Source organism: Drosophila serrata, unplaced genomic scaffold, assembly GCF_035046125.1.
Source record: "Drosophila serrata isolate PLE 108 unplaced genomic scaffold, ASM3504612v1 contig_362, whole genome shotgun sequence".
Classification (NCBI taxonomy): domain Eukaryota; kingdom Metazoa; phylum Arthropoda; class Insecta; order Diptera; family Drosophilidae; genus Drosophila; species Drosophila serrata.
The window spans coordinates 2,401,788-2,424,032 of NW_028257260.1; the positions used below are offsets into that span (position 1 = coordinate 2,401,788).

At 33.1% G+C, this 22,245-nt stretch overlaps 1 long non-coding RNA gene across 1 annotated transcript in view; it reads left to right on the forward strand.

Annotated features, from left to right (window-relative positions):
- The first annotated feature begins 605 nt into the window (after nucleotides 1-605).
- The window catches only part of LOC110176039 (uncharacterized), a 37,468-nt gene continuing 15,828 nt past the window's right edge, over nucleotides 606-22,245 (forward strand). The window contains exons 1-6 of the long non-coding RNA XR_015273100.1: nucleotides 606-677; nucleotides 737-840; nucleotides 1,858-2,018; nucleotides 2,097-2,252; nucleotides 4,743-4,938; nucleotides 5,557-5,846. This is a non-coding gene — a long non-coding RNA (uncharacterized LOC110176039). The remainder of the gene's footprint in view (nucleotides 678-736; nucleotides 841-1,857; nucleotides 2,019-2,096; nucleotides 2,253-4,742; nucleotides 4,939-5,556; nucleotides 5,847-22,245) is intronic.

The window sequence follows — 22,245 nt, forward strand, 5'->3', positions numbered from 1 at the left end:
ATATATGGCAAATATGGCATACGTATATGGCATATATGGAATAATTATCGATAACTAGCTGTACCAGTTCGTTCATCAATTTGAAAAATAAAAAAAAATGGTTTTGGAATGTTGGAATATGAAGCATTTGTGTTTTTTTTTGAAGTGTTCACACTTTAAAATATTGATATAACATTTAAAATAATATTTGGTATTGTATTTATTACAAAATTTTTTATAGAATTTAATAAAGTATTTAGTTCACTATTTAGTACAGTATTTAACACACTAATCAGTATAGTATTCAAAGTATTTATTTAATTTGCAATTAATATCAAAAACAATTTTAAACAAGTTGGAAAGAAAGTAGAATAATAGTTCAACTTAAAACGCAATCATCATTTGCATTTATTGCTTTAGTTGCCATGAAAAATTCAATTCAGAGAATGTTGCATTTTTAAATTTTATTAGTAAAGTGCCCTTTTGCATTTCTGTTTCGTTTTCTTCGTTTCAAAATTATAAAAAGTGATCTTCCAAATTTTATAATGATTCGCCAAAACTAAAAGCTTTCGGCTGGCTAAGAAACATGCAACTGATGTTGATGATGTTACATCATGTTCTAAGACAAACAATGTAAGCATGATGTAATTAACCTAAGGTGTAAACTGTAATTTAAGACAACATTTCAATATACACATGTAAGAACAAATTAAATGATATTTTAAAACGAATCCAAAAGTAAACGAAGTGAAAACAGCTTTGCAGGTCTTGATTCTTGATTATGAAGCCGTAATTGGATTTGCACAAGAAGACCGTATCATAAATATACATATAAGACATACATATGTACATATATCGGAGGCAAGTACATACATAAGTGCCAATAGATATGAAAAATTGATCAACTCACATTTACCGCCGTAAGCCTTAAGTCGTAAGTCGTAAGTCGTAAAAATTAATAGCCAAATGCTTCGAATGTGAGTGGAGGAAATGCACAGGCAGGTTGGGGGGTTGAGACGGCGCCTGTTTTCGACCTGGTCGTCGACTTCAAGTACGTGTAATATCAATAAAATTAAGCCGAGACAAGATATAAGGCACCGAGATGGAGCGAAGAGCACCAAGGACCGAGCTGCGTGCAATCATAAAAGCGCGACAGTGCCAAACAATAAGCTGAAAGCCTCTTACATGTATTTTTATGCCCCACCGCGAGGCGGCACCACACTTAAGCCCCACCCACAAGGCCACCCGGCAGCAGCCTCCCCATCCCTCCCCCTGCCTGCATTCGCCCGAAACTGCGCGCACTGCGAGCGAAGGCGACGCCGCCGTGTCGCTTCTAATGCGACTTGAAAAGTCAACGACATCCGTCCCGCATAGTCCAGGGAGGGGAGGACGAAAGGCTTCTAAATGGCGGCACAGTCATTGTTTCGCCCTGAAGGATCCGCCAGCTGAAATCCAAGCCAGACCTGGTCCTGGTCCTTGATCCGCGACCCACTCTCGCTCTCTCTCTGTCTTTACAGGTGCACTGGCACAGTAGTGCACGTCTGATAGGGAATATGCATTTAATTATTCAATAATAAGGTCAAGAAGAGGAATAATAAGAGCTACTCTTACACAACATTTGATACTTTCTCATAGATCAGATCATTAATCAGGAAAAGCATTGGATAAACTACAATAGTCTTAGGGATATGAAAATGGATATATAGATAGATATATAGAAGTTCAGTTTAAGAACCTGAATAGCTTTGCTAAAATATATTGGATCTATTATTTAATAAATTTGCTCGCCTAAGAGATTGGAAAACACACAATTTTTGTTTCCTTTTCCTTCCCATTATGTTTATTTGATATTAATTTAAATTAATCTGTAATTTTCAGGCTTAAAAACATACCCCACTGTGCGGGGCAGTATGTGCCGGTGCCGCGTTGTTGCTGTTGCTGCTGCTGCTTCTGCTGGGCTGAAGTGCTGCTTAAATATGAAAAACTAACTCGCAGCTGCTTTTCACATTTTCCTGCACTTGACACTAAATTCACTTTGGGTAAGTGGGTGCTTCGTGCACTTGAAGCGCACTTTCGCTTGACAACAAACCCACTAACGCATCCACATCCACATTTAGGTCCACGTCCACATCCACATCCACATCCACATCCACATCCACATCCACATCCACATCCATGCCGCATTCCGATGCAGTGCTGCATGTGCGCCGCCTTTCTGCGGAACTCTTCAGGTCCTCCGGAGCCGGAGCAGGTGCCGGAGCAGGACAGGGCAGGTGTGTAGTGCTCGTATAACGTACATATATTTATTTTATTACTTAAATAAATTACAAAACGGTAGTCGGTTAACCAGAGGCAAAGCCAAATGGCCACCCGGCCGACTGGCTATCCTCCCTCACCCCCGCTTAGCTGCATAGTTGAGGAGCTTAGCGCATAATATATTGTTGCAGTGAAGCAGCCACACCACTACCAACACTAGCAAAAGCCACACACACACACTCACGTGCACTGAAAGAAAATTAGCCATCAACTGCTAAGCTTCTCCAAATGGTCGCAGTCCAGAGAAGAAGGGATTTCAAAAGATGCAATCGGAATTTAAATCGATTTATTTCTGGTTTAACTTTGGGTTTTCCCATATCATTTCATGCAATCGGAATTTAAATCGATTTATTTCTGGTTTAAGTTTGGTGTTTCTCTACCATTTATTGAAGGGTCACTTTATTCAAAGAAATTTCAGAAATAGAGTCCAATTTCTAACTTTTTCCAAATGATTTTAGTTCAACAAAAGATTCCTAAAACTTTTAATTTTATTTTATTTATGTGAATTGTCTTGTTTACAAAATCCATAATAGAAAATCAATGTGATATCTGAAACAGATATTAATAATAAAACTTAATAATATAACAAAATTGATAAACATGCTTTGTTTGTTAGAAATTCCTTACACTTTTCATCCTATTCTTTCTGTGCAACAAAAGGCAACAAAATGTTTGTTGCCCAAGTTGATAGAGGGGCGGGTATTGAGGCTTCCACTGCCAGAGAGTGTGTGGTGTGTGGCAGACATGAAGTGCAGACAGGCGGAGAGGGTCCACAGGTGAGAAGACAGGTGAGGACGGAAATGCTACGCACTTTGAGTGCCGCCTCGAGTAGAATTTTGCCAAGTCGGGTAACTTTTTTTTTTCGGTGGACGGAAATCTTCTTGCCCATAAGCAGTTTCCTATCAAAAGTTATGATCTTGATTATAAAGGGGCTTTTTCTACTAAATATGGTATACATTAATTAAATATTTAATACTTACTTTATTATGCCCCCGCAAGGTATTACATTTTCAGTCAAGCGCTTGAAACTAAGTAAAGGAAACCCTATAAATCATATATATTCGTGATCAGCATTAACAGGCGAGTCTTCCTGGCCATCTCAATTAGCAAAACAACATTTTTCAATTTTTTGCAAAAAAGGTAATGTTAAAAAATCAGAAAAAAATGTGACCTTTTTAGAAATATTAAATTTAGTATGCAGATTTGTTAACCGTAAAAGAACTTGCACAGAAACGGTTACCGAATTGAAATTAATGCATTTTTGACAAAGTTATGCGATCTTTAAACTTTGATTGTTCAAAAAAATATTAAAAAAAGAAAGGAATCTAAGTTTGGTACGCCGAAGTTTATATACCTTTGCAGATAAAACTTCAATGACTACAATATAAATTATATATATTTATTTTAATTAAACATTTAAAACTAATATAAAATGGCTATATCTCAAATTTGATGAAAATCTGTTGAAAACTGAAAATGTTATAATTTTTAATTGTATTAATTTCTCGATCAACCCTATGGGATCTATATGATAGTCGTCCGATTTTCATAAAACTTTACACAAAATTGTAGAGAAATGTAAAATGGCTATATCTTAAATTTGATGAAAATCTGTTGAAAACTGAAAATGTTATAATTTTTTTGTAAAAATTCTCCGATCATTCCTATTTCAGCTAAATGATATAGTAGTCCGATCCGTCCCGTTCCGACATATATACGAGTGAGAGTGTATAGAAGACTAACTACAAAGATTTCATTTAGATAGCTTTAAAACTGAGAGACTAGTTTGCGTAGAAACGGACAGACGGACGGACTAGCGCGACTCGGCGTTGATCCTGATCAAGAATATATATACTTTATATGGTCGAAGGTGCCTCCTTCAGTGCGTTGCAAACTTCTGACTGAATTTATAATACCCTGCAAGGGTAAAAATTTGAAAAAATTTAATGTTCATTGATGACACATCGTTGTCTAACTTGAAAATTATCGAAAAAGAGGAGGCTTTGTGCTGCTGGCGAACAGAACATAATTAAACAATGACTCTACATATAGGTGATAAAAATTATTTATTATATTTATTATTTGGCCTAAAATTATAGGAATAAAATAAAACAATGTCAAACATTATAATCAGTTATTTTAGTTTTCTTTAATGAATTTAACGCATTCTTCTTTGGTTCCTTTATATTATTTATTATTGCTAGTTAGTAGAATTTAAATTTAATTACAATAATTGATCATTTTAACATTTTTTTTATGATTAATAAATCATTTATTATTCATAAAACATATTTATAGCCTTGCAGAGCAATGTATTAATTTAATTAAATTTACCTCATTCTCACACTCTCTCTAACTCCATCTCCCTGCATCACAATGTGTTCCTACTCTACTATTCTCTAACTCCCTCTGCCTCTCTAGTGATAGCGCTCTCTCTCTCTCTCTAGCTCTCACTTTCACAGTTCTCTTTACTCGGGGACTATAAATAGAGACACTGATGGCGCGCTGCCCTCAGTCTGTTCGCGGCCTCCCCGCTGTTAACATCTCAAGTGGTAGTGATTTAGCAGTGGTAGTGATTTCCCTTGGACTCGAACAATATCACCTGGATCTGGATAACGAGGAAGCAACTTACTACGTCATACCGTAAGTAGCCTAATTAAAGTCACCGTAAATATAACTCCCCCTGCCTCTCTAGTGATAGCGCTCTCTCTCTCTCTCTAACTCTCACTTTCACAGTTCTCTTTACTCGGGGACTATAAATAGAGACACTGATGGCGCGCTGCCCTCAGTCTGTTCGCGGGCTCCCCGCTGTTAACATCTCAAGTGGTAGTGATCTAGCAGTGATAGTGAATTCCCCTGGACTCAAAAAATATCACCTGGATCTGGATAACGAGGAAGCAACTTACTACGTCATACCGTAAGTAGCCTAATTAAAGTCACCGTAAATATAACTCCCTCTGCCTCTCAAGTGATAGCGCTCTCTCTCTCTCTCGCTCTCACTTTCACAGTTCTCTTTACTCGGGGACTATAAATAGAGACACTGATGGCGCGCTGCCCTCAGTCTGTTCGCGGGCTCCCCGCTGTTAACATCTCAAGTGGTAGTGATCTAGCAGTGATAGTGAATTCCCCTGGACTCAAAAAATATCACCTGGATCTGGATAACGAGGTAGCAACTTACTACGTCATACCGTAAGTAGCCTAATTAAAGTCACCGTAAATATAACTCCCTCTGCCTCTCAAGTGATAGCGCTCTCTCTCTAGCTCTCACTTTCACAGTTCTCTTTACTCGGGGACTATAAATAGAGACACTGATGGCGCGCTGCCCTCAGTCTGTTCGCGGCCTCCCCGCTGTTAACATCTCAAGTGGTAGTGATCTAGCAGTGATAGTGAATTCCCCTGGACTCAAAAAATATCACCTGGATCTGGATAACGAGGTAGCAACTTACTACGTCATACCATAAGAAGCCTAATTAAAGTCACCGTAAATATAGCTCTACACCGGAGGTAACTAAGCACGGATGGAAAAGGCTAATCATGCGCCCTCTATTTCGGTAAGTCTTAACCATGAAAAAAACATTTAATTATTATTTAAGTTACTACTTAATAATTCTATTATAAACTGCAAGGGTATATTCTTGATCAGCATTAACAGGAGAATCTTTCTGGCCATCTCAATTGGCAAAACCAATTTTCATTTTTTTTTTAAGGGGCTACATCGTTAAAATGTAAAAAAAATCGGAAATAAATTTGAAATTTTATATTAAGTATGCAGATTTGTTAACCGCCAAACAAGTTACACGGGAACAATTTCCGAATTGAAATGTTTTTGCATTTTTGACAAATTTATGCGATTATTAAACTTAGATTGTCGCAAAAAATATTCAAAAAAAAAAAAAATATTAAATAAAAATTTCGATTTCAAGAATCTTGCAGAGGAAATAAAATTTTAATCATGGAAGGAGCCTTTTCAGACCCTATAAATCATATATATTCTTGATCAGCATTAACAGGCAAATCGTTCTGGCTACCTCAGGTAGCAAAACAGATATTTCCAATTTTCGAATTTTTGAATTTTTTTCAAAAATTTGGAAATGTCTGTTTTGCTACCTGAGGTGGCCAGAACGATTCGCCTGTTAATGCTGATCAAGAATATATAAGATTTATAGGGTCGGAAATGGCTCCTTCATTAATTAAAATTATATTTTCCTCTGCAAGATTCTTGAAATTGAAATTTTTATTTGATAACACGATTTTTTTACATCCCATTTTTTGGGACAGCCAAAGCTTTAAAATCGCATAACTTTGTAAAAAATGCATTAATTTCGATTCGGAAAGCGTTCCCGTGTTAGTTGTTTGGCACTTAATAAATCTGCATACTAAATTTAATTTTTTAGGAGATCGAATATTTTTTTAGATTTTTGCGATGTAACCCCTTGAATTTTTTTCAAAAATTTGGAAATGTCTGTTTTGCTACCTGAGGTGGCCAGAACGATTCGCCTGTTAATGCTGATCAAGAATATATAAGATTTATAGGGTCGGAAATTGCTCCTTCATTAATTCAAATTATATTTTCCACTGCAAGATTCTTGAAATTGCAATTTTTATTTGATAACACGATTTTTTTACATCCCATTTTTTGGGACAGCCAAAGATTTAAAATCGCATAACTTTGTCAAAAATGCATTATTTTCGAGTCGGAAAGCGTTCCTGTGTTAGTTGTTTGGCGCTTAATAAATCTGCATACTAAATTTAATTTTTTAGGAGATCGAATATTTTTTTAGATTTTTGCGATGTAACCCCTTGAATTTTTTTCAAAAATTTGGAAATGTCTGTTTTGCTACCTGAGGTGGCCGGAACGATTCGCCTGTTAATGCTGATCAAGAATATATAAGATTTATAGGGTCGGAAATGGCTCCTTCATTAATTAAAATTATATTTTCCACTGCAAGATTCTTGAAATTGCAATTTTTATTTGATAACACGATTTTTTTACATCCCATTTTTTGGGACAGCCAAAGCTTTAAAATCGCATAACTTTGTCAAAAATGCATTAATTTCGATTCGGAAAGCGTTCCTGTGTTAGTTGTTTGGCACTTAATAAATCTGCATACTTAATTTAATTTTTTAGGAGATCGAATATTTTTTTAGATTTTTGCGATGTAACCCCTTGAATTTTTTTCAAAAATTTGGAAATGTCTGTTTTGCTACCTGAGGTGGCCGGAACGATTCGTCTGTTAATGCTGATCAAGAATATATAAGATTTATAGGGTCGGAAATGGCTCCTTCATTAATTAAAATTATATTTTCCTCTGCAAGATTCTTGAAATTGCAATTTTTATTTGATAACACGATTTTTTTACATCCCATTTTTTGGGACAGCCAATGCTTTAAAATCGCATAACATTGTCAAAAATGCATTAATTTCAACTCGGAAAGCGTTCCTGTGTTAGTTGTTTGGCACTTAATAAATCTGCATACTTAATTTAATTTTTTAGGAGATCGAATATTTTTTTAGATTTTTGCGATGTAACCCCTTGAATTTTTTTCAAAAATTTGGAAATGTCTGTTTTGCTACCTGAGGTGGCCAGAACGATTCGCCTGTTAATGCTGATCAAGAATATATAAGATTTATAGGGTCGGAAATGGCTCCTTCATTAATTAAAATTATATTTTCCTCTGCAAGATTCTTGCAATTGCAATTTTTATTTGATAACACGATTTTTTTACATCCCATTTTTTGGGACAGCCAAAGCTTTAAAATCGCATAACATTGTCAAAAATGCATTAATTTCAACTCGGAAAGCGTTCCTGTGTTAGTTGTTTGGCACTTAATAAATCTGCATACTTAATTTAATTTTTTAGGAGATCGAATATTTTTTTAGATTTTTGCGATGTAACCCCTTGAATTTTTTTCAAAAATTTGGAAATGTCTGTTTTGCTACCTGAGGTGGCCGGAACGATTCGCCTGTTAATGCTGATCAAGAATATATAAGATTTATAGGGTCGGAAATGGCTCCTTCATTAATTAAAATTATATTTTCCACTGCAAGATTCTTGAAATTGCAATTTTTATTTGATAACACGATTTTTTTACATCCCATTTTTTGGGACAGCCAAAGCTTTAAAATCGCATAACTTTGTCAAAAATGCATTAATTTCGATTCGGAAAGCGTTCCTGTGTTAGTTGTTTGGCACTTAATAAATCTGCATACTTAATTTAATTTTTTAGGAGATCGAATATTTTTTTAGATTTTTGCGATGTAACCCCTTGAATTTTTTTCAAAAATTTGGAAATGTCTGTTTTGCTACCTGAGGTGGCCGGAACGATTCGTCTGTTAATGCTGATCAAGAATATATAAGATTTATAGGGTCGGAAATGGCTCCTTCATTAATTAAAATTATATTTTCCTCTGCAAGATTCTTGAAATTGCAATTTTTATTTGATAACACGATTTTTTTACATCCCATTTTTTGGGACAGCCAATGCTTTAAAATCGCATAACATTGTCAAAAATGCATTAATTTCAACTCGGAAAGCGTTCCTGTGTTAGTTGTTTGGCACTTAATAAATCTGCATACTTAATTTAATTTTTTAGGAGATCGAATATTTTTTTAGATTTTTGCGATGTAACCCCTTGAATTTTTTTCAAAAATTTGGAAATGTCTGTTTTGCTACCTGAGGTGGCCAGAACGATTCGCCTGTTAATGCTGATCAAGAATATATAAGATTTATAGGGTCGGAAATGGCTCCTTCATTAATTAAAATTATATTTTCCTCTGCAAGATTCTTGCAATTGCAATTTTTATTTGATAACACGATTTTTTTACATCCCATTTTTTGGGACAGCCAAAGCTTTAAAATCGCATAACATTGTCAAAAATGCATTAATTTCAACTCGGAAAGCGTTCCTGTGTTAGTTGTTTGGCACTTAATAAATCTGCATACTTAATTTAATTTTTTAGGAGATCGAATATTTTTTTAGATTTTTGCGATGTAACCCCTTGAATTTTTTTCAAAAATTTGGAAATGTCTGTTTTGCTACCTGAGGTGGCCGGAACGATTCGCCTGTTAATGCTGATCAAGAATATATAAGATTTATAGGGTCGGAAATGGCTCCTTCATTAATTAAAATTATATTTTCCACTGCAAGATTCTTGAAATTGCAATTTTTATTTGATAACACGATTTTTTTACATCCCATTTTTTGGGACAGCCAAAGCTTTAAAATCGCATAACTTTGTCAAAAATGCATTAATTTCGATTCGGAAAGCGTTCCTGTGTTAGTTGTTTGGCACTTAATAAATCTGCATACTTAATTTAATTTTTTAGGAGATCGAATATTTTTTTAGATTTTTGCGATGTAACCCCTTGAATTTTTTTCAAAAATTTGGAAATGTCTGTTTTGCTACCTGAGGTGGCCGGAACGATTCGTCTGTTAATGCTGATCAAGAATATATAAGATTTATAGGGTCGGAAATGGCTCCTTCATTAATTAAAATTATATTTTCCTCTGCAAGATTCTTGAAATTGCAATTTTTATTTGATAACACGATTTTTTTACATCCCATTTTTTGGGACAGCCAATGCTTTAAAATCGCATAACATTGTCAAAAATGCATTAATTTCAACTCGGAAAGCGTTCCTGTGTTAGTTGTTTGGCACTTAATAAATCTGCATACTTAATTTAATTTTTTAGGAGATCGAATATTTTTTTAGATTTTTGCGATGTAACCCCTTGAATTTTTTTCAAAAATTTGGAAATGTCTGTTTTGCTACCTGAGGTGGCCAGAACGATTCGCCTGTTAATGCTGATCAAGAATATATAAGATTTATAGGGTCGGAAATGGCTCCTTCATTAATTAAAATTATATTTTTCACTGCAAGATTCTTGAAATTGCAATTTTTATTTGATAACACGATTTTTTTACATCCCATTTTTTGGGACAGCCAAAGCTTTAAAATCGCATAACTTTGTCAAAAATGCATTAATTTCGATTCGGAAAGCGTTCCTGTGTTAGTTGTTTGGCACTTAATAAATCTGCATACTTAATTTAATTTTTTAGGAGATCGAATATTTTTTTAGATTTTTGCGATGTAACCCCTTGAATTTTTTTCAAAAATTTGGAAATATCTGTTTTGCTACCTGAGGTGGCCAGAACGATTCGTCTGTTAATGCTGATCAAGAATATATATGATTTTTAGGGTCGGAAATGGCTCCTTCATTAATTAAAATTATATTTTCCTCTGCAAGATTCTTGAAATTGCACTTTTTATTTGATAACACGATTTTTTTAGATCCCATTTTTTTGGGACAGCCAAAGCTTTAAAATCGCATAACATTGTCAAAAATGCATTAATTTCAATTCGGAAAGCGTTCCTGTGTTAGTTGTTTGGCGCTTAACAAATCTGCATACTAAATTTAATTTTTTAGGAGATCGAATATTTTTTTAGATTTTTGCGATGTAACCCCTTGAATTTTTTTCAAAAATTTGGAAATGTCTGTTTTGCTACCTGAGGTGGCCGGAACGATTCGTCTGTTAATGCTGATCAAGAATATATAAGATTTATAGGGTCGGAAATGGCTCCTTCATTAATTAAAATTATATTTTCCTCTGCAAGATTCTTGAAATTGCAATTTTTATTTGATAACACGATTTTTTTACATCCCATTTTTTGGGACAGCCAATGCTTTAAAATCGCATAACTTTGTCAAAAATGCATTAATTTCAACTCGGAAAGCGTTCCTGTGTTAGTTGTTTGGCGCTTAACAAATCTGCATACTAAATTTAATTTTTTAGGAGATCGAATATTTTTTTAGATTTTTGCGATGTAACCCCTTGAATTTTTTTCAAAAATTTGGAAATGTCTGTTTTGCTACCTGAGGTGGCCGGAACGATTCGTCTGTTAATGCTGATCAAGAATATATAAGATTTATAGGGTCGGAAATGGCTCCTTCATTAATTAAAATTATATTTTCCTCTGCAAGATTCTTGAAATTGCAATTTTTATTTGATAACACGATTTTTTTACATCCCATTTTTTGGGACAGCCAATGCTTTAAAATCGCATAACTTTGTCAAAAATGCATTAATTTCAACTCGGAAAGCGTTCCTGTGTTAGTTGTTTGGCGCTTAACAAATCTGCATACTAAATTTAATTTTTTAGGAGATCGAATATTTTTTTAGATTTTTGCGATGTAACCCCTTGAATTTTTTTCAAAAATTTGGAAATGTCTGTTTTGCTACCTGAGGTGGCCGGAACGATTCGTCTGTTAATGCTGATCAAGAATATATAAGATTTATAGGGTCGAAAATGGCTCCTTCATTAATTAAAATTATATTTTCCTCTGCAAGATTCTTGAAATTGCAATTTTTATTTGATAACACGATTTTTTTACATCCCATTTTTTGGGACAGCCAAAGCTTTAAAATCGCATAACTTTGTCAAAAATGCATTAATTTCAACTCGGAAAGCGTTCCTGTGTTAGTTGTTTGGCGCTTAACAAATCTGCATACTAAATTTAATTTTTTAGGAGATCGAATATTTTTTTAGATTTTTGCGATGTAACCCCTTGAATTTTTTTCAAAAATTTGGAAATGTCTGTTTTGCTACCTGAGGTGGCCAGAACGATTCGCCTGTTAATGCTGATCAAGAATATATAAGATTTATAGGGTCGGAAATGGCTCCTTCATTAATTAAAATTATATTTTCCTCTGCAAGTTTCTTGAAATTGCAATTTTTATTTGATAACACGATTTTTTTAGATCCCATTTTTTTGGGACAGCCAAAGCTTTAAAATCGCATAACTTTGTCAAAAATGCATTAATTTCAACTCGGAAAGCGTTCCTGTGTTAGTTGTTTGGCGCTTAACAAATCTGCATACTAAATTTAATTTTTTAGGAGATCGAATATTTTTTTAGATTTTTGCGATGTAACCCCTTGAATTTTTTTCAAAAATTTGGAAATGTCTGTTTTGCTACCTGAGGTGGCCAGAACGATTCGCCTGTTAATGCTGATCAAGAATATATAAGATTTATAGGGTCGGAAATGGCTCCTTCATTAATTAAAATTATATTTTCCTCTGCAAGTTTCTTGAAATTGCAATTTTTATTTGATAACACGATTTTTTTAGATCCCATTTTTTTGGGACAGCCAAAGCTTTAAAATCGCATAACTTTGTCAAAAATGCATTAATTTCAACTCGGAAAGCGTTCCTGTGTTAGTTGTTTGGCGCTTAACAAATCTGCATACTAAATTTAATTTTTTAGGAGATCGAATATTTTTTTAGATTTTTGCGATGTAACCCCTTGAATTTTTTTCAAAAATTTGGAAATGTCTGTTTTGCTACCTGAGGTGGCCAGAACGATTCGCCTGTTAATGCTGATCAAGAATATATAAGATTTATAGGGTCGGAAATGGCTCCTTCATTAATTAAAATTATATTTTCCTCTGCAAGATTCTTGAAATTGCACTTTTTATTTAATAACACGATTTTTTTACATCCCATTTTTTGGGACAGCCAAAGCTTTAAAATCGCATAACTTTGTCAAAAATGCATTAATTTCAACTCGGAAAGCGTTCCTGTGTTAGTTATTTGGCGCTTAACAAATCTGCATACTAAATTTAATTTTTTAGGAGATCGAATATTTTTTTAGATTTTTGCGATGTAACCCCTTGAATTTTTTTCAAAAATTTGGAAATGTCTGTTTTGCTACCTGAGGTGGCCAGAACGATTCGCCTGTTAATGCTGATCAAGAATATATAAGATTTATAGGGTCGGAAATGGCTCCTTCATTAATTAAAATTATATTTTCCTCTGCAAGTTTCTTGAAATTGCAATTTTTATTTGATAACACGATTTTTTTAGATCCCATTTTTTTGGGACAGCCAAAGCTTTAAAATCGCATAACTTTGTCAAAAATGCATTAATTTCAACTCGGAAAGCGTTCCTGTGTTAGTTGTTTGGCGCTTAACAAATCTGCATACTAAATTTAATTTTTTAGGAGATCGAATATTTTTTTAGATTTTTGCGATGTAACCCCTTGAATTTTTTTCAAAAATTTGGAAATGTCTGTTTTGCTACCTGAGGTGGCCAGAACGATTCGCCTGTTAATGCTGATCAAGAATATATAAGATTTATAGGGTCGGAAATGGCTCCTTCATTAATTAAAATTATATTTTCCTCTGCAAGATTCTTGAAATTGCACTTTTTATTTAATAACACGATTTTTTTACATCCCATTTTTTGGGACAGCCAAAGCTTTAAAATCGCATAACTTTGTCAAAAATGCATTAATTTCGATTCGGAAAGCGTTCCTGTGTTAGTTGTTTGGCACTTAATAAATCTGCATACTTAATTTAATTTTTTAGGAGATCGAATATTTTTTTAGATTTTTGCGATGTAACCCCTTGAATTTTTTTCAAAAATTTGGAAATATCTGTTTTGCTACCTGAGGTGGCCAGAACGATTCGTCTGTTAATGCTGATCAAGAATATATAAGATTTATAGGGTCGGAAATGGCTCCTTCATTAATTAAAATTATATTTTCCTCTGCAAGATTCTTGAAATTGCAATTTTTATTTGATAACACGATTTTTGTACATCCCATTTTTTGGGACAGCCAAAGCTTTAAAATCGCATAACTTTGTCAAAAATGCATTAATTTCAACTCGGAAAGCGTTCCTGTGTTAGTTGTTTGGCGCTTAACAAATCTGCATACTAAATTTAATTTTTTAGGAGATCGAATATTTTTTTAGATTTTTGCGATGTAACCCCTTGAATTTTTTTCAAAAATTTGGAAATGTCTGTTTTGCTACCTGAGGTGGCCGGAACGATTCGCCTGTTAATGCTGATCAAGAATATATAAGATTTATAGGGTCGGAAATGGCTCCTTCATTAATTAAAATTATATTTTCCACTGCAAGATTCTTGAAATTGCAATTTTTATTTGATAACACGATTTTTTTACATCCCATTTTTTGGGACAGCCAAAGCTTTAAAATCGCATAACTTTGTCAAAAATGCATTAATTTCAACTCGGAAAGCGTTCCTGTGTTAGTTGTTTGGCGCTTAACAAATCTGCATACTAAATTTAATTTTTTAGGAGATCGAATATTTTTTTAGATTTTTGCGATGTAACCCCTTGAATTTTTTTCAAAAATTTGGAAATATCTGTTTTGCTACCTGAGGTGGCCAGAACGATTCGTCTGTTAATGCTGATCAAGAATATATAAGATTTATAGGGTCGGAAATGGCTCCTTCATTAATTAAAATTATATTTTCCTCTGCAAGATTCTTGAAATTGCAATTTTTATTTGATAACACGATTTTTTTACATCCCATTTTTTGGGACAGCCAATGCTTTAAAATCGCATAACTTTGTCAAAAATGCATTAATTTCAACTCGGAAAGCGTTCCTGTGTTAGTTGTTTGGCGCTTAACAAATCTGCATACTAAATTTAATTTTTTAGGAGATCGAATATTTTTTTAGATTTTTGCGATGTAACCCCTTGAATTTTTTTCAAAAATTTGGAAATGTCTGTTTTGCTACCTGAGGTGGCCGGAACGATTCGTCTGTTAATGCTGATCAAGAATATATAAGATTTATAGGGTCGGAAATGGCTCCTTCATTAATTAAAATTATATTTTCCACTGCAAGATTCTTGAAATTGCAATTTTTATTTGATAACACGATTTTTTTACATCCCATTTTTTGGGACAGCCAATGCTTTAAAATCGCATAACTTTGTCAAAAATGCATTAATTTCAACTCGGAAAGCGTTCCTGTGTTAGTTGTTTGGCGCTTAACAAATCTGCATACTAAATTTAATTTTTTAGGAGATCGAATATTTTTTTAGATTTTTGCGATGTAACCCCTTGAATTTTTTTCAAAAATTTGGAAATGTCTGTTTTGCTACCTGAGGTGGCCGGAACGATTCGTCTGTTAATGCTGATCAAGAATATATAAGATTTATAGGGTCGGAAATGGCTCCTTCATTAATTAAAATTATATTTTCCTCTGCAAGATTCTTGAAATTGCAATTTTTATTTGATAACACGATTTTTTTACATCCCATTTTTTGGGACAGCCAATGCTTTAAAATCGCATAACTTTGTCAAAAATGCATTAATTTCAACTCGGAAAGCGTTCCTGTGTTAGTTGTTTGGCGCTTAACAAATCTGCATACTAAATTTAATTTTTTAGGAGATCGAATATTTTTTTAGATTTTTGCGATGTAACCCCTTGAATTTTTTTCAAAAATTTGGAAATGTCTGTTTTGCTACCTGAGGTGGCCAGAACGATTCGCCTGTTAATGCTGATCAAGAATATATAAGATTTATAGGGTCGGAAATGGCTCCTTCATTAATTAAAATTATATTTTCCTCTGCAAGATTCTTGAAATTGCACTTTTTATTTAATAACACGATTTTTTTACATCCCATTTTTTGGGACAGCCAAAGCTTTAAAATCGCATAACTTTGTCAAAAATGCATTAATTTCGATTCGGAAAGCGTTCCTGTGTTAGTTGTTTGGCACTTAATAAATCTGCATACTTAATTTAATTTTTTAGGAGATCGAATATTTTTTTAGATTTTTGCGATGTAACCCCTTGAATTTTTTTCAAAAATTTGGAAATATCTGTTTTGCTACCTGAGGTGGCCAGAACGATTCGTCTGTTAATGCTGATCAAGAATATATAAGATTTATAGGGTCGGAAATGGCTCCTTCATTAATTAAAATTATATTTTCCTCTGCAAGATTCTTGAAATTGCAATTTTTATTTGATAACACGATTTTTGTACATCCCATTTTTTGGGACAGCCAAAGCTTTAAAATCGCATAACTTTGTCAAAAATGCATTAATTTCAACTCGGAAAGCGTTCCTGTGTTAGTTGTTTGGCGCTTAACAAATCTGCATACTAAATTTAATTTTTTAGGAGATCGAATATTTTTTTAGATTTTTGCGATGTAACCCCTTGAATTTTTTTCAAAAATTTGGAAATATCTGTTTTGCTACCTGAGGTGGCCAGAACGATTCGCCTGTTAATGCTGATCAAGAATATATAAGATTTATAGGGTCGGAAATGGCTCCTTCATTAATTAAAATTATATTTTCCTCTGCAAGATTCTTGAAATTGCAATTTTTATTTGATAACACGATTTTTTTACATCCCATTTTTTGGGACAGCCAAAGCTTTAAAATCGCATAACTTTGTCAAAAATGCATTAATTTCAACTCGGAAAGCGTTCCTGTGTTAGTTGTTTGGCGCTTAACAAATCTGCATACTAAATTTAATTTTTTAGGAGATCGAATATTTTTTTAGATTTTTGCGATGTAACCCCTTGAATTTTTTTCAAAAATTTGGAAATGTCTGTTTTGCTACCTGAGGTGGCCGGAACGATTCGCCTGTTAATGCTGATCAAGAATATATAAGATTTATAGGGTCGGAAATGGCTCCTTCATTAATTAAAATTATATTTTCCACTGCAAGATTCTTGAAATTGCAATTTTTATTTGATAACACGATTTTTTTACATCCCATTTTTTGGGACAGCCAAAGCTTTAAAATCGCATAACTTTGTCAAAAATGCATTAATTTCAACTCGGAAAGCGTTCCTGTGTTAGTTGTTTGGCACTTAATAAATCTGCATACTTAATTTAATTTTTTAGGAGATCGAATATTTTTTTAGATTTTTGCGATGTAACCCCTTGAATTTTTTTCAAAAATTTGGAAATGTCTGTTTTGCTACCTGAGGTGGCCGGAACGATTCGCCTGTTAATGCTGATCAAGAATATATAAGATTTATAGGGTCGGAAATGGCTCCTTCATTAATTAAAATTATATTTTTCTCTGCAAGATTCTTGAAATTGCAATTTTTATTTGATAACACGATTTTTTTACATCCCATTTTTTTGGGACAGCCAAAGCTTTAAAATCGCATAACTTTGTCAAAAATGCATTAATTTCGATTCGGAAAGCGTTCCTGTGTTAGTTGTTTGGCACTTAATAAATCTGCATACTTAATTTAATTTTTTAGGAGATCGAATATTTTTTTAGATTTTTGCGATGTAACCCCTTGAATTTTTTTCAAAAATTTGGAAATGTCTGTTTTGCTACCTGAGGTGGCCAGAACGATTCGCCTGTTAATGCTGATCAAGAATATATAAGATTTATAGGGTCGGAAATGGCTCCTTCATTAATTAAAATTATATTTTCCTCTGTAAGTTTCTTGAAATTGCAATTTTTATTTGATAACACGATTTTTTTAGATCCCATTTTTTTGGGACAGCCAAAGCTTTAAAATCGCATAACTTTGTCAAAAATGCATTAATTTCGATTCGGAAAGCGTTCCTGTGTTAGTTGTTTGGCACTTAATAAATCTGCATACTTAATTTAATTTTTTAGGAGATCGAATATTTTTTTAGATTTTTGCGATGTAACCCCTTGAATTTTTTTCAAAAATTTGGAAATATCTGTTTTGCTACCTGAGGTGGCCAGAACGATTCGTCTGTTAATGCTGATCAAGAATATATAAGATTTATAGGGTCGGAAATGGCTCCTTCATTAATTAAAATTATATTTTCCTCTGCAAGATTCTTGAAATTGCAATTTTTATTTGATAACACGATTTTTGTACATCCCATTTTTTGGGACAGCCAAAGCTTTAAAATCGCATAACTTTGTCAAAAATGCATTAATTTCAACTCGGAAAGCGTTCCTGTGTTAGTTGTTTGGCGCTTAACAAATCTGCATACTAAATTTAATTTTTTAGGAGATCGAATATTTTTTTAGATTTTTGCGATGTAACCCCTTGAATTTTTTTCAAAAATTTGGAAATGTCTGTTTTGCTACCTGAGGTGGCCGGAACGATTCGCCTGTTAATGCTGATCAAGAATATATAAGATTTATAGGGTCGGAAATGGCTCCTTCATTAATTAAAATTATATTTTCCACTGCAAGATTCTTGAAATTGCAATTTTTATTTGATAACACGATTTTTTTACATCCCATTTTTTGGGACAGCCAAAGCTTTAAAATCGCATAACTTTGTCAAAAATGCATTAATTTCAACTCGGAAAGCGTTCCTGTGTTAGTTGTTTGGCGCTTAACAAATCTGCATACTAAATTTAATTTTTTAGGAGATCGAATATTTTTTTAGATTTTTGCGATGTAACCCCTTGAATTTTTTTCAAAAATTTGGAAATATCTGTTTTGCTACCTGAGGTGGCCAGAACGATTCGCCTGTTAATGCTGATCAAGAATATATAAGATTTATAGGGTCGGAAATGGCTCCTTCATTAATTAAAATTATATTTTCCTCTGCAAGATTCTTGAAATTGCAATTTTTATTTGATAACACGATTTTTTTACATCCCATTTTTTGGGACAGCCAAAGCTTTAAAATCGCATAACTTTGTCAAAAATGCATTAATTTCAACTCGGAAAGCGTTCCTGTGTTAGTTGTTTGGCACTTAATAAATCTGCATACTAAATTTAATTTTTTAGGAGATCGAATATTTTTTTAGATTTTTGCGATGTAACCCCTTGAATTTTTTTCAAAAATTTGGAAATGTCTGTTTTGCTACCTGAGGTGGCCGGAACGATTCGCCTGTTAATGCTGATCAAGAATATATAAGATTTATAGGGTCGGAAATGGCTCCTTCATTAATTAAAATTATATTTTCCACTGCAAGATTCTTGAAATTGCAATTTTTATTTGATAACACGATTTTTTTACATCCCATTTTTTGGGACAGCCAAAGCTTTAAAATCGCATAACTTTGTCAAAAATGCATTAATTTCAACTCGGAAAGCGTTCCTGTGTTAGTTGTTTGGCACTTAATAAATCTGCATACTTAATTTAATTTTTTAGGAGATCGAATATTTTTTTAGATTTTTGCGATGTAACCCCTTGAATTTTTTTCAAAAATTTGGAAATGTCTGTTTTGCTACCTGAGGTGGCCAGAACGATTCGCCTGTTAATGCTGATCAAGAATATATAAGATTTATAGGGTCGGAAATGGCTCCTTCATTAATTAAAATTATATTTTCCTCTGCAAGATTCTTGAAATTGCAATTTTTATTTGATAACACGATTTTTTTACATCCCATTTTTTGGGACAGCCAAAGCTTTAAAATCGCATAACTTTGTCAAAAATGCATTAATTTCAACTCGGAAAGCGTTCCTGTGTTAGTTGTTTGGCACTTAATAAATCTGCATACTTAATTTAATTTTTTAGGAGATCGAATATTTTTTTAGATTTTTGCGATGTAACCCCTTGAATTTTTTTCAAAAATTTGGAAATGTCTGTTTTGCTACCTGAGGTGGCCAGAACGATTCGCCTGTTAATGCTGATCAAGAATATATAAGATTTATAGGGTCGGAAATGGCTCCTTCATTAATTAAAATTATATTTTCCTCTGCAAGATTCTTGAAATTGCAATTTTTATTTGATAACACGATTTTTTTACATCCCATTTTTTGGGACAGCCAAAGCTTTAAAATAGCATAACTTTGTCAAAAATGCATTAATTTCGATTCGGAAAGCGTTCCTGTGTTAGTTGTTTGGCGCTTAACAAATCTGCATACTAAATTTAATTTTTTAGGAGATCGAATATTTTTTTAGATTTTTGCGATGTAACCCCTTGAATTTTTTTCAAAAATTTGGAAATGTCTGTTTTGCTACCTGAGGTGGCCAGAACGATTTGCCTGTTAATGCTGATCAAGAATATATAAGATTTATAGGGTCGGAAATGGCTCCTTCATTAATTAAAATTATATTTTCCTCTGCAAGTTTCTTGAAATTGCAATTTTTATTTGATAACACGATTTTTTTACATCCCATTTTTTGGGACAGCCAAAGCTTTAAAATCGCATAACTTTGTCAAAAATGCATTAATTTCAACTCGGAAAGCGTTCCTGTGTTAGTTGTTTGGCGCTTAACAAATCTGCATACTAAATTTAATTTTTTAGGAGATCGAATATTTTTTTAGATTTTTGCGATGTAACCCCTTGAATTTTTTTCAAAAATTTGGAAATGTCTGTTTTGCTACCTGAGGTGGCCGGAACGATTCGCCTGTTAATGCTGATCAAGAATATATAAGATTTATAGGGTCGGAAATGGCTCCTTCATTAATTAAAATTATATTTTCCACTGCAAGATTCTTGAAATTGCAATTTTTATTTGATAACACGATTTTTTTACATCCCATTTTTTGGGACAGCCAAAGCTTTAAAATCGCATAACTTTGTCAAAAATGCATTAATTTCAACTCGGAAAGCGTTCCTGTGTTAGTTGTTTGGCACTTAATAAATCTGCATACTTAATTTAATTTTTTAGGAGATCGAATATTTTTTTAGATTTTTGCGATGTAACCCCTTGAATTTTTTTCAAAAATTTGGAAATGTCTGTTTTGCTACCTGAGGTGGCCAGAACGATTCGCCTGTTAATGCTGATCAAGAATATATAAGATTTATAGGGTCGGAAATGGCTCCTTCATTAATTAAAATTATATTTTCCTCTGCAAGATTCTTGAAATTGCAATTTTTATTTGATAACACGATTTTTTTACATCCCATTTTTTGGGACAGCCAAAGCTTTAAAATAGCATAACTTTGTCAAAAATGCATTAATTTCGATTCGGAAAGCGTTCCTGTGTTAGTTGTTTGGCGCTTAACAAATCTGCATACTAAATTTAATTTTTTAGGAGATCGAATATTTTTTTAGATTTTTGCGATGTAACCCCTTGAATTTTTTTCAAAAATTTGGAAATGTCTGTTTTGCTACCTGAGGTGGCCGGAACGATTCGCCTGTTAATGCTGATCAAGAATATATAAGATTTATAGGGTCGGAAATGGCTCCTTCATTAATTAAAATTATATTTTCCACTGCAAGATTCTTGAAATTGCAATTTTTATTTGATAACACGATTTTTTTACATCCCATTTTTTGGGACAGCCAAAGCTTTAAAATCGCATAACTTTGTCAAAAATGCATTAATTTCAACTCGGAAAGCGTTCCTGTGTTAGTTGTTTGGCGCTTAACAAATCTGCATACTAAATTTAATTTTTTAGGAGATCGAATATTTTTTTAGATTTTTGCGATGTAACCCCTTGAATTTTTTTCAAAAATTTGGAAATGTCTGTTTTGCTACCTGAGGTGGCCGGAACGATTCGCCTGTTAATGCTGATCAAGAATATATAAGATTTATAGGGTCGGAAATGGCTCCTTCATTAATTAAAATTATATTTTCCACTGCAAGATTCTTGAAATTGCAATTTTTATTTGATAACACGATTTTTTTACATCCCATTTTTTGGGACAGCCAAAGCTTTAAAATCGCATAACTTTGTCAAAAATGCATTAATTTCAACTCGGAAAGCGTTCCTGTGTTAGTTGTTTGGCACTTAATAAATCTGCATACTTAATTTAATTTTTTAGGAGATTGAATATTTTTTTAGATTTTTGCGATGTAACCCCTTGAATTTTTTTCAAAAATTTGGAAATGTCTGTTTTGCTACCTGAGGTGGCCAGAACGATTCGCCTGTTAATGCTGATCAAGAATATATAAGATTTATAGGGTCGGAAATGGCTCCTTCATTAATTAAAATTATATTTTCCTCTGCAAGATTCTTGAAATTGCAATTTTTATTTGATAACACGATTTTTTTACATCCCATTTTTTGGGACAGCCAAAGCTTTAAAATAGCATAACTTTGTCAAAAATGCATTAATTTCGATTCGGAAAGCGTTCCTGTGTTAGTTGTTTGGCGCTTAACAAATCTGCATACTAAATTTAATTTTTTTGGAGATCGAATATTTTTTTAGATTTTTGCGATGTAACCCCTTGAATTTTTTTCAAAAATTTGGAAATGTCTGTTTTGCTACCTGAGGTGGCCGGAACGATTCGCCTGTTAATGCTGATCAAGAATATATAAGATTTA